Source organism: Mastomys coucha, unplaced genomic scaffold (genome assembly GCF_008632895.1).
Source record: "Mastomys coucha isolate ucsf_1 unplaced genomic scaffold, UCSF_Mcou_1 pScaffold18, whole genome shotgun sequence".
NCBI lineage: Eukaryota > Metazoa > Chordata > Mammalia > Rodentia > Muridae > Mastomys > Mastomys coucha.
In genome coordinates, this window is record NW_022196900.1 from 60,961,937 (window position 1) to 60,971,469 (window position 9,533).

At 41.2% G+C, this 9,533-nt stretch overlaps 1 protein-coding gene across 3 annotated transcripts in view; it reads left to right on the forward strand.

Moving 5' to 3' along the window:
- Positions 1–585: 585 nt before the first annotated feature.
- Lepr (leptin receptor) overlaps positions 586–9,533 on the forward strand; it is a 79,803-nt gene continuing 70,855 nt past the window's right edge. For all 3 annotated transcript variants that reach the window (XM_031377960.1, XM_031377961.1, XM_031377962.1), the window contains exon 1: positions 586–1,079. The gene's annotated coding sequence lies outside the window, so the exon portion shown is untranslated. The remainder of the gene's footprint in view (positions 1,080–9,533) is intronic.

A 9,533-nucleotide genomic window follows, 5' to 3' on the forward strand; every position in this document is an offset into this window, starting at 1 on the left:
AACGGATCTACCCAATCTAAAGTACCTCCACTCACTTCTGTTCTTTCTTCCTTACTGTTTTTCTTTCAGATCAACTATACAGCTGGAATTTTATAAATTCTTATGTCCTCCTTGTCCTCAATAAACATTCATTAAAGAAGTAAACAGATAAGTGAATAATACATTTTGAGCAGAGAGCAACAAATGTACTTTGAGATTGGTTTCTGACTAAGGACAGTTTGTTTTGTTTTTTGTTTTTACTATTTATTTATTTAGTAACCTGCTATATCAAATGTCATTGAGTTCCAGGATGGAAAATGAAGTGGTCATTAATCAACTAGATGAAAGAATGCTTCTTTCCCTTTGGGACAAGTAAGACTGAGGTGATGGCTGATGCTCATCAGGCAATAGGGAGCTCAATACTTTCCTATTCGGGGATCTTTCCCACTTCGCACTTTCCTTGCGATTATTACTGCAGCATTTCCCACATTTGCTGCTATAGAGGCCAGAGAAGCCAGAATCAGCTCCCAAAGCTTCGCCCAAGCTCCCGCCTCGGCCACGCGCGCTGCGTCCCCGCCGCGCGGTCACCTGAGTGGCCAGTGCCCCGCAGCGTCGCGCCCGCGCACGAGTGTTGGGCACCTTCTGAGCCAGCGGCACAGAGCTCAGGCATCCCTGCCCTACGCCACTCGGGGACACAGGTGGGACACTCTTCCAGTCCTCAACCCCTGGCACCGGGCCACCCAAGGCAACTCAGGACGCAGGACGTTTGGGGACCGGGCAGCAGACTGGGGCGGTACCTGCGGAGGACCAGGCAACTTCTCCAGGCCTCCTGCTACTTTGGAAACTGCCTGAGGCTGGGACATCAACCCCTTAAGTCCCAGAGGCGGAAAGAGGGAAAAAAAAAATGTGTTGTAGGGCGGGTTAAGTTTCCCACCCTCTTCCCCCTTCCCGAGCTAATTAAAAACAAAACAAATAGAAAAGCCAGCCCTCCAGCCAACCAAAGCCCCAAGCCAAGCCCCAGCCGGAGCACTCCTTTAAAAGGATTTACAGCGGTGAGGAAAAAAACCAGACCCGACCGAGGAATCGTTCTGCAAATCCAGGTATGTTGAGGCCATCTAAGACATTGGGTATTGGGGCGCGACTCTACTCGTGGACTCCTGCCTGCAGAGGAGTTCTTCGGAGGGGTCTGAAGGGTCTGTGCGTATCCAGACAGTGACGCAAGCGCAGCGACAGCGCTCCGGACCCGGAGACATAGCACCTGAGTTCTGTTGTGGTTTCCGATTTATCTTCAGGAGTGTGTGCTTAGCCTAACCTCCGTGGGTTTCTCGTCTATCACATTTAGTGGGTTGGATTCATTTCTGAGGGCCTTTTAATAATACCTCAGGTGTACCCCATATTAAAAATGTAGACTTCTGTAATTGCCAGTCTTGCTAATTTCATGAAACTAAAAGACTCCATTGGTCTTGGGGTTGGGGTTTTTAGGTACATTAACAACCTATGTTTTCAGGATTTTTCAGTTAAGAGTGGTAGAGAAAACATGGTATTTGTAAAGGACTTGGAAATAATATAGTTTATATGAGAATAGATCACCTGGCACTGAAAGAATCATGCTACCTTTAAGCCAATGTCTGCAACACTGAAAAACTGAAAAGAAAAACTGAAATAGGAAGAAAGACGTACCTAAATTACATAAATAAATTGTGGCTTTAACATAGTACTTTTTTTGTATTGTATATTTGGAAGAAAAAAATGTAGAAAGCCAAAAATTGTAGCTTTCTCATCAATTACTGTGTGGCACTTGTGGCTTCTTAGCATAAAGTTGTGTGCAGAATGTTTAAAAAGTGGTTTTCCAGACCACTTCAGAGTGTCTCTGAAATGAGTCCCAATAACAGAGACGACAACTTCAGTGATGTGTTTTAAAATCTTGGAATGAATCCCAGAAAATAGCAGAGGTTAACTAAATAGATCAACTAGAAATTAGGAATACGCGCACACACACACACACACACACACACACACACACACACACACACACGAGAGAGAGAGAGAGAGAGAGAGAGAGAGAGAGAGAGAGAGAGTTGTACTGTAACTATAACTATAACTTTTTGGCGACAATTTCAGTGATAGGTTTTAAAATCTTGGAATGAATCCCAGAAAATAGCAGAGGTTAACTAAACAGATCAACTAGAAATTAGGAATACACACACACACACACACACACACACACACACACACACACGCACACACACACGTACATGCACACAAACACAGAGAGAGAGAGAGAGAGAGAGAGAGAGAGAGAGAGAGTTGTACTATAACTAAAACTATAACTTTTTGCTTCATTTTTGAAAAACAGAATACCTAGACTCATATAGTAGACACAGGATGAGACAATAGCTTTTTTCACCACATAAAATATTTTACTGTTAGTATTTTTAAAATTATTTTGTGATTTAGACACTGCCAGTTAGGCTAGGCATAGAAACATTTTTAGCTAATTTTGTTGGCTATGGTCTAAAATGAAATAATGTCTTACCACCCACAAATGCCTTGTGTACAATCTAAGAGAGCAAAATGACTTTGAAGTACTCCTTTATGAACACAGTTTAACTTATTTTCAGCTCTTTTTCTGTCTTTTGGCTGGAAAGGGTGGGCTCATTTTGTGGTCCTCATAGTACCTCCTGAAGCAGAGGGTCGTCTCATTTGAAATTCGAGCTGAGTGAAGTGGATTCCGTGCTGATTAGCCAGGGAGTCCTAGAGCTCAGATGCCCTGCTGGTGCTTGGTTGAAAAACAACTGGAACACTGCAGGCATCTGCTGCTTAGATCCAGGCCCGCTCATTCGCAGCTCAGGGGGCTGTGGAGCTTGGCAGGGACCCTTTCCTCTTTTGCAATGTGGGGCTTTACTCTCCCATGAATTTATCGAGGAAAAACAGTCATTGCTTCATACTTAGATCACTAATATAGGACCAAATGGTTTGTGTTTGTAAGTGGGAGGTCTTGGAAATCTGAAAAAAAAAAAAAGCCAAAATAAATGAATTCTTTTGGCAGATACTGTATTACATTTCTTATCCTTAGAGGCACTCATACTAAAAAAAAATATGTCCTGTGGAGTTAAAAATGAAGAAAAGGCTTATGGTCAGTTCAGATTCTTAAGATTTTATGTGATTTACAAATTCCAATTTTAATTAAGTTAGAAAAGAGCAAATGTTCACCTACTGGCCAGACTTCGTACGTACATGCTTTTGGGAGTTTCTATTTAGATTTGATCTTTTATAGTTTAGAATATTCCTTCTGAAGCACACCCCCACCCCCACCACACCCACCCCCAGGCAAACAATATCTAGCTTAGGCTGACCTCAGACTCACTCTTTGAGGATGACCTTGGATTTCTCACGCCTCTGCAGCCTGAATGCTGGGATTACAGATCTGGACCACCTGGTGTGTAGGATGCTGGGACTCAAACCCAGGGCTTCCTAGGCAAGCCCTCTCCCAGTGAGTGGCACCTGCAGCTCTTTTAAGTGATCCTGCAGGTGCAATAGTGAGACTATCTGTTGTCTTTTCACTCCGCCCCGCCCTGTGATTTTAGTATTTAACTGTTTTTAACATTTGAACCCTGACCACTATAGGGAGGCATGCATAAAATGATGGTATTGGCTGGTAAGCCATATAGCAAATCACTGCAATTATAAGACAATTATAATTGCACTGCCATGGGCAATTATAAGACAGATGCCTTTCTACTCATTATTTAAGAAAGATACCCCAAGGATGCCCAGATTTGGTGCTTGCTTCTTCCTTACAGCACGCCTTGTTTTGCTTATTTTAAAAGAAAAAAAATTACATGAGTGTTGAATGTATCTTTTTGTAGAACATTTAGGCTATATGTCTGTAATATTGTTATTTTCTTCTCTTCTATTCAAGGCAAAATATTATTAATGAGTTGTTTATATTCTCTGTGTTTTTACTTTTTTTTTTCCTTAAACTCATTCCCTATCCAGTTTTGAATACTCTGCCCAAGTTCTTCCAGGTCTAGGGAACTGTCAGGTAGGTCTCTGATGACATCAGCTTAGCCATTTGGTCTCACTGTTCATTCCACCCACTGGCAACCTTGTCCCAGCTGGGCTGTCACATCTTCTCCCTGATATCCAGGATGGCATGGTATGTGCTTCCCAAGTTCTTCTTTCCCAGGCTCCGCCTGTACACTCTGTACACTCTGGTGGTCCCCTCTTCATAATCTTCCCTCTGTTCTCTCTGCTCTTGAAAATCCCATGTGATCTCTGTGTACTGAGTACTTAGACCATGACAGTTCATGTCTTGGCTTCCTGTTCTGAGCCTTGGACCTCTTTCCCAGCTTCTTGCTCAACATTTTCTCTTGGCTGTCTAATAGGCATTTCTATATTTCTATACATTCTATTTCAAAGTGTTCCAAATAGAATCTTCATGGTCCACTGTCTGCCATCCCTCTCATCTTCTTCTTTCAAATTAGTTAGGCCCTAAATTAGGGAATCATCATTGGTCCTTTACATTCTGTCATAGCTCATATATATCTACATATATGTGTAGTTAAATCTTCTTTGCATTATTTTTAAAATAAACCCAGAACACAATCTCTTCTTTTACTTCAGTAACCATTACAGACTGCCCTTATCTTTGAATTATTCCAAGGGTCCATTTATTAGTCTGTTTGTATCCTTTTTTCTCTTTAATCTATTCTTTAAAAAATGTTCCTTTTAAAATATATAGTAGGGGGCAGGACAGATGGCTCAGCAGCTAAGAATGCTTGCTGCTTTTCCAGAGGGGTGTGGTTCAGTTCCTGTCATCCATAGGGCGGCTCACAACCAACTAACTCTTAATTCTAGGAGACTCTAATACCCACTTTTGGTCTCTGTGGGTGTGCACATGCATGTGCACAAACATATACACTTACGAGGAAGTAATAAAATGAAAAATAAAAATAAATAAAATTTTCTATGTATGGGACTTTGTCTACATGTATGTAGGTGTAACACGTGTGTCTCTGGTGCCCATGGAGGCCTGAAGAGGGTGTCAGATTGACTACAACTGCAGTTCTAGATGGTTGTGAGCTATCAAATCAAACATGGGTTCTGTGGAAGAGCTAACCACTGAACCATCTCTACAGACCCTAAAATAAAAATACTAGTAAAACGTACACATCAGATCAAGACCCTTTTCTGCTCCAGACACTCTGGCGACTTTCCAGTTCTTATGTCGTCCAAGCCCAAATCTTTGTAATAATTACAAGACCCCCATGGGTTCTTATCCTTCCTCTTTCTATCTCTTCTTCCTCCTCCTGGGCTTCTGGCTTTCCCTGAGTATATCAGCAACCATCTTTGTACTTTAGCTTCCTCTGCTTGGAACGCTGGTCTCTGAGATGTCTACGTGGTTTGCTGTTACACACATTTCCCTTATGTCTTTGTTCAAACGTCTCCAGGCAATAGTTGAACTTGCCTGGCTTCTTACTTTGCAATATATTTCCTGTTTCCTTTGCTTTTTTCTCCATAGTGTTTATTTATGCTCGAAAATGCCGTGTGTATGCTTCTTAGTTTTATCTCCACTAGAATGAGGACGTCATGAGGGCAGAAGTTTCAATTTCCCACGTGTGTGTTCCATTTCAGTCTTAACGCGAGGACTTAGGAGTAGTGTTTCAGAATTGTTCAGGAATGTTTTTGTTTTTGTTCTTTCCTATGGACTGACTGTTCTGACTAGCTATTTTCATTGACAGAAATTCAGTCATTCTCAACCTTCCTAACCCTACTACTCTTTAATACAATTCCTCCTGTTGTGGGGACCTTTCCCCACAACCATAAAGTTATTTTGTTACTACTTCATAAACATAATTTTGCTATTGTTACAAATCATAAGCTAGATATCTGATACACAGAATATCTGGGATATGAACCCCTTAGGGGTCATGACCCACAGGTTGAGAACCCTTGTGATAGCTGAAGGTATTAGTTACTTTTGAAATTAAATGATCAAATATATGACGGATATAACTTAAGGTAGGGAAATCCTAATTCAGGTCAAGATTTCAGAGGATTCAGGCCTTAGTCGCTTGTTTCAGTGCACTGCAGCAGACCAGTATGAAGGCAGGAGGGTGTGGATGAGGGCAACTGTTCACGTCACAGCAGACTGGAAACAGCTAAGGTAATACACCCTGTAGGACCCAGTCCTAGTGACCCGCATCCTTGAGTTAGATGACCGCCGCCCCCACCCCCAAACCTTCAGAACTTCCTATTCTGTGGAGGCGTGGAGCAAGGATTCAAATCAGTCTCTTGAGATTCAAACTGTAAGAAGGAATAAATACGTTTACAAAGTAGATTTTCAATATGGATATGTATTTTTCCTTCACTGCCCCCTCCCCCCAATTATTCCCTTTCATACTTTCATTCTGTTGCTGTAACAGAATGCCACAGATTGAGGAATTTATAAAGAAGAGAACGTGAACAATCTTCAGCTCAGGATTCTGGACGTGGAAAACCCAACAGCAAAAGGCCACACCTATGGGGCATTACAGCCTGGCAGCATTGCAAACAAGCATGAGAGAAAGGTCAAGCAGGCCAAATGCCAGGCAAACCCAAACCCTCCAGCAATAGTCTTAATGTGTATGTGACCTTAGCAACTCTTGTTAAGCCTTAACCTTCCAGTAATGCTACACTGTAGGCTGAGTTTCCAACATGTATGCTTTGAGGAACATATTTGAGCAATGGAAGCTGATACTACAGAAGGCTACACAAATTTGGGTACAAGGTGCAAAATTTTATGGGACAAAAGTAACAGTCAAATTATTAAGTTCCCAAATAACAACAGCAAACCCTAAACAAGTCGAAGCAAGCAGAGCCCGCTAATGCATGCCTTTACTCTCAGCACTTGTAGGAGGATCCCTGTGAATTTGAGGCCAGTCTGGTCTACTTTGGGAGTTCCAGGCCAGCTGCATAGTGAGACCCTCTTTTTTTTTTTTTTTTTTTTTTTTTTTGGTTTTTCGAGACAGGGTTTCTCTGTTTAGCCCTGGCTGTCCTGGAACTCACTCTGTAGACCAGGCTGGCCTTGAACTCAGAAATCCGCCTGCCTCTGCCTCCCAAGTGCTGGGATTAAAGGTGTGTGCCACTACTGCCCGGCTGTGAGACCCTCTTAAGTGTGGTAATTATTTATGCTAAATAATAGCCAAAGGTTTTGACTAAGCAGAGATTTTCAGGAGCTTCTATAATGACGTTATATTCGGCTTTTAAAAATGTGAAGTCATGTTTAAGAACAGCTGTTAGCAAATGTCTGCCTCATAAAGGCTAGGACAACTTAATTTTTCCAAGAATTATATTTCCTCATTTTGCTTCGACTGACAGCTGTGATTTGGGTGCCTAAACTGTGAAAATTAAGAAACTATAAACAGGAGATAATCGAACAATTGTATGCTGTCTCCACCAACAGAATTTCTAAGCCAAGCTGGTCAGTGTCTAGGAGATGAAAAAAGATAAATCATGCACATACATAGTTATTGGGTGTATGTGTGTGTGTGTGTGTGTGTGTGTGTGCATGTAAAAGAAAGATGGCAAGAAAGAGTCAGAGGCAGAACAAGAGAGAAGGTGACCACTGACTCACATTAAGCAGAGAGAAAAACCCACTAGCACATACATAAATATTCATTAATTGTAATTGCTATTATGTTTATAAGGTACAGCCTCTAAAACTGTACATATTAATTATATTAGACTTTTGTGGGAGGTAGATAAGAACTTGGGTTTTAGAACAATATCCACTGGTCACAGGTGTGACTAAGTGAAGACTTCCGCATAGAACTGATAGAAGGTACAGACTAGTCCATAAAAAGCAGTGCTTGGGGCTCATGGCTTCCTACTCTTTTGATAACACATTCCTAACTTATGAATCAGTTCTTCCATAGGATTTCCTATTGCCTCTTACTGCTACACATGACTGATCTCCACCATCTCCCTGTAGTGGGTTTTACATCGTTCTCTGTTCTTCAGGGAAAGGGCAAGCAAATATTCACTTTTGGGGAACTGATGAATTTAAGTAAATATTATATGATTCATTTTCTAAATAGTTGAGTTCTTTAAATATTAGACACCATAGACTTAAGATATATGACCATTTTTATGTGATTAAGATACTTGCTACTTAACTATTTTATAATATTTTCTTTGTTTAAAACCTTAGCTCTATACTCACTGATAGAATTCAGTTAGAATTAATTTTTATTTAAATTATTTTATTACTTTATTTATTTATGTGAACACATGAATATGAGTATGCCACCGAATGTGTGAGGAGGTCAGAGGACATCTTGTAGGAGTCAGGTCTCTCCTTCCACCTGTGGGTACTAGGGATTTGAACTCATGCTGTCAGGCTTGGCAGTGGGTGATTTCGCTGACAGAACCACCGTAGCAACCCCTGGTTTAAAAATTCAAACTTTAGGGTTGGAGAGATGGCGCAGTGGTTAAGAGCACTGACTGCCCTTCCAAAGGTCCTGAGTTTAAATCCCAGCAACCACATGGTGGCTCACAACCATCCAAAATAAGATCTGACTCCCTCTTCTGGAGTGTCTGAAGACAGCTACAGTGTACTTACATATAATAAATAAATAAACCTTTAAAAAAATTTTTAAAAAAATTCAAACTTTATTCTTATACAAAAAGGTAAATATTTTAGTTACAGAATTCTCTTTTAAGAGAATATTTAAAGATTTATTTTGTTTTATAGTTATATGTACAGGTCCCACCGAGGTCAGAAGAGAGCGTTGGATCCCTGGAATTGGAGTAAAGGGCTGTGTGAGCCACTTGATGTGCTTGCTAGGAACCAAACTTGGGCACTCAGCAGGAGCAATAACCGTTCTTAACTGCTGAGCCATCTCCCCAAGCCTGTGGTGTTTGTTTGTTGGTTTGTTTGTTTGTTTGTTTTGTTTTGCATGTTATTGGTGTCTCATGTGTGATACACTATTTCTTACCCTCGGTGACACAAATATAGGCCAGATTAAATCAGATTAAACGTTTTTTCTCCCCCCCCCCCAGGGGAAACTGGGAAAGGAGATATCATTTGAAATGTAAATAAAGAAAATATCTAATTAAAAAAAAGTTGATAAAGGCAGGTTTATTAGGAGACAGCTCTCTGGTAGGTTCACTGATGTCACAGGTACAGGTCAATGAAGCAAGGGGTTCTTATGAATCTTGGGCAAGGGGTGATGATGCTAGGAGCTAGGATTGTGTCCATACATTGTCAAAAACTGAACCTCCGGCAGGCGCTCTCAAATGAGTTGCTGGAAACATGGAGACAAGGAGAAAGGACATGTTACCCGGCAGTTTTCTCTGAGGGTGGGGGAGTTTTTCTGTGTGGGAGGGATTGGGGGAAGGAGGGCAGACCATCCTACCAAGATGATGAGAAATTTTCATTTTGTTTTATTTTGTTTTGTTCTGAGACATGATGTGACCCTGGCTGGCCTGAAACTCACTGAACAATCCAGGCTGGCTTCCATTTTTATGGCCATCTATGTCTTTGTCTATGTCATCTATGTCTCTTCTTT